Raw genomic sequence first — 4112 nt, 5'->3', positions numbered from 1 at the left:
AAAAAGAGAAGGCTGAGTTAGATGCTTCTAAGGTTGCTTCCAGCTCTTAGTCTCTGTGAGCTCCCAGAGTGCTTAGAGAAGTCACTGTCTGTGTGGGAGTCAAAGTTACTGGAAGTTTGGGACAAATCAGTGTTTCCTCCCCTACCTTGCCAAGGGCTAAAAATCAAGCAGCTTATCTCACTGAGGGAGTGGTAAATCCAAATCTCTTTTGGGGTTGAGAAAGCAGGGGTGTGTGTGTGTGTGTGTGTGTGTTGGAGGGGGCAGACAGAGGTCAATCTGGAAGTATGAGTGAGAACATCCAGATGAGCAGGATTACAGCCAGGATATTGTGGCCCAACACAAACAAGGAAGTTCAGGAAAGCATCCGCATCTAGGAAATATCAGCAGGAAAGAGGAATCCATCCATGCATTCAACCAGCTCTCTGTCAGGGACGAGTTACTCATTGGCAACCAAGATTAGAGACACAACCAGACCGATTAACAAACTCAAGACCGTTGTTAAGTACTGTTGAGTTGATTCTGACTCATAGTGACCCAATGTGACACAGTAGAACTGCCCGATAGGGTTTCCTAAGCTGTAATCTTTACAGGAACAAATTGCCAGTTCTTTCTCCTGCAGAGCTGCTGGGTGAATTCGAACCACCAACCTTTCAGTTAGCAGCCTAGTGCTTAACCATTGCACCACCAAGACTCCTTATCTCAAAACTAGCTTTCTTTTTCTCTGCCCTTCCACGTCCTTGAGGGCAGAAATGTCTTCTACTGTATCCCTGGGGATACAAAGGAATGCTCATATATTTACACTCTATCTTTCTATTGTAGGAAAAAACTGAAGAAAACTGCAAAGTTTGTCTATTATCTGAAAGTTCATCAGTCAGATCTTGCAAATACCTCTCTAATTAATGAATGCTGAGAAAATGGGGCTCTACTACTTATTTGCTTTGGAGGCGTGGGAAAATGACTTAATGCCTCTTCGCTTTCTTTGTCATCTGTATAAAAAGAAACAAACAAAAATCCAAAAACCAAACCCGTAGCCATTGAGTTGATTCCGACTCATAGCGACACTATAGGACAGAGTAGAACTGCCCCATAGGGTTTCCAAGGAGTAGCTGATGGATTTCAACTGCCAACCTTTTGGTTAGCAGCAGGGCTCCAAAAACAAAAACAAAACAAGACAAAAAACCCAGTGATGATGTGTGAGAAGTGCTCTTATTCAACACTGTCCGGTTTCACTGTGGTGCCATCAATTATTGTGCATTGTATTTCTCCTCCTGAGTTGGATGCTTGTCTTTGAAGATGGAGAGTACACAAATACACTTGGTTTTAATGGACTTTGACACTTTAAAGGTGAATGAGGCTCTTCAGGTGGAAAGTATGACGGTAGTAGTGACGCACTATTAAGCCAACTCACAACACTGCCCTTCCATTGATCTGCCCGAAGGGAAGTTTCCTTTAGTTCAGAACACTGGGACTCTATCTGAGGTGAAGGGAAGATAAACACAATGTTGGGACATCCTCAGTAAAATGTCACTGAAATGGGTCAGCCTTTGGAGCTAGGAGCTGTGTTCATCTGAAAACATGGTGGATGTGCTCTCAGCAACCCCAGACAAGCGAGTTTGTCTTAGAGAAACCTTTGAGTGACAACAATTGGCTTGCAGACATAGCAGCCTTCTGTGACTTTCCCTGTAGTAACTTAGGCATTTTTGCAAGTATCATTATGTAGAAGGCTTTCATCACTGAATGCCCCACATCGCTTTTCTCACCAAGGCAGAAACTATTTGGACAATACCCTTTCTGGAATCTCCAGGGTGGGGAGGGAGAAAGGGTTGTAGGGGAGGAAGTGAGTAGGATTGAATGAATCCAACCATAATGCATAGCAGTTGCAGAGTCAACCTGCAAAGGAACATTTTCTAATCTTGTGCTCCAATTCTAAAGACTAGATTTCCACCTTTTACCCAGAAAAAGAAACAAATTTGAATATCCAATTTATTCTTTTTTTTCTCAGTTTTTTTCCTTTCTTTATTCCTATATTGGGACCCTGGTGGTGCAGTGGTTAAAAGCTCAGCCGCTACCAAAAGACTGACAGTTTGAATCCACCAGACGCCCATTGGAAACCCCATGGGGCAGTTCTACTCTGTTTTATAGGGTCGCTGTGAATCAGAATTGACTCAATGGCAACAGGTTTGGCTTTTAGGTTTGGTTTTTATTCCTGTATTAGGATATCCTACCTTATCTTGTGATATCTATAGATTTAGGGGCAGAAATACTTAAGAGCTGCCTAGGAGACAGAGCAATGGCTTTGGAGCCAGGCAAACTTGGTTGTGACGTCCAGTTTTTCTCCTAAGGAGCTGTCTAAGCTGTGCTAGATTTCAATTTTCTTCTCTCAGGGTCAGTTCCTCCATCTATGCAGGGTAGAAATGGTGGATAATTTATAAGTCTGCTGTAAAGATTAGGATGAAAAACCTAAATCATCTAGAATAGTGCTTGGTACATCAAAGGTACTATTTTCATGTTCTTTGTGAGTATTATTATGATTAATACCGCTATTATAATTGTTCTGACTTGGCTCAATATTCTTTCATGGACAGTGCCAGATCCCAGGCTATGAGATTGTTTGCCTGATATCATCCTTGAATGTTTAATTTTGGCATGTTTCTAACTTGCAGTCTCTTTACTCTCTCTGCTAACTGGTCTGAAGGCGAATTCACTGTCCTAGATTTTTACCTTTCTACTGTGTCACAGTACTGCTAGAAAACACCTTACTCAAGGCCCAGCTCTGGTTTAACATTCATCACTTTATGTGTTAGAATTATTTATGTGTCTGTCTCCTCCTTCAAACAGCAAGCTCCTTGAGGACAGGGAGAAGGCCTGATTGATGTGTTACTCTTCAGGGCAAGCACAGGGTGAGATACATTGTATGTTCTCCGTTCTGTTTGCTGGATACTTTGGGATACTGTGTTTATCCTGGCTGTTACCACTTCCTCTATGGCTTTGAACCTGGCTTTGGCTTTCCTGTCCTCACCCATACCTCATCCTAGTGATGGGTGTGGAGTTCCATGAGGTAGCCCTCTCTATTGGCCCTAACTCTTCCCTGCTGACCTAGGTCCTGTGATGAGATAGTCTTCCCAGTGGTCAGTTAACTATTTAGTCACGTATTCCTTATGGGAAAAAAAATGACCTGAAAAAGCTTGTATTAATTATTGTAATCATAATAATTTATATAGTAAGGAACTAAGGAAGGAAGGAAAGAAGGAAGGAACATGTAAAGGAAAGAGAGTAAGCGGGAAGTCAAGGAGGCAAAGAGGAAGAAAGCAAGATAGAAAATCTTTTAGGAGCTACTTTATGATAGCTCTGGACCAGAAACTTTCACAAAACCCCAGGGGATATCTTATTACTTCTGTTTTAATAATGAGAAGAATATTACTCAGTTAGGACAATAATTCCCCCCAAATCATATATGTAGGAAGAGGTAATTTACCCACTCGTGGTTGTTGTTAGTTACAGTAGAGTATATTCCAACTCATGGTGATCCCAGGTGTGCAGAGTAGAACTGATCCATAGGGTTTTCAATGACCGTGAACTTTTGGCAGTAGATCTCCAAGTCTATCTTCCAAGGTGCCTCTGGGTGTGATCAAACCAGAAACCTTTTGTCTAGTAGTCGAGTGCTTAACCATTTGCGCCACCCAGCGACATTAAAATATATCCCAAAAAGCATAAGGGAAAACAAACAAAAAAATGCCATCAACAAAACAAAAAGACAGCAAAATCCTATATTCCTGAGCCCACTCATCTTTTCAGCTTGTGGAGTAAAAACCAGTCACTAGGGAGTCAGTTCTGAGTCATGGTGACCCCATGTGTGTCAGAGTAGAGCTGTGCTCCATAGGCTTTTCAGTGGCTGATTTTTCAGAAGTAGATCAGTGGGTGTTTCTTCCAAGGTGACTCTGGGTGGACTCAGTCCTCTGAGGTTTTGGTTAGCACCACCCAGGGACTCCAGTATAGAAATTACAACCCTGGAAAAGATCTCCATGAAATTTTACAAGGAGTCATATGAAAAGTTACTTACAGAACTGGTTACAAGCACAGGTATGACTGATCGGCAAAGGTGCTTTCCCAAG

The sequence above is a fragment of the Trichechus manatus genome, unplaced genomic scaffold (assembly GCF_000243295.1).
Source record: "Trichechus manatus latirostris isolate Lorelei unplaced genomic scaffold, TriManLat1.0 scaffold00023, whole genome shotgun sequence".
In the NCBI taxonomy this organism is placed as follows: Eukaryota; Metazoa; Chordata; class Mammalia; order Sirenia; family Trichechidae; genus Trichechus; species Trichechus manatus.
The sequence above is the reverse complement of the archived record's forward strand: the minus strand, read 5'-3'. Positions refer to the sequence as shown.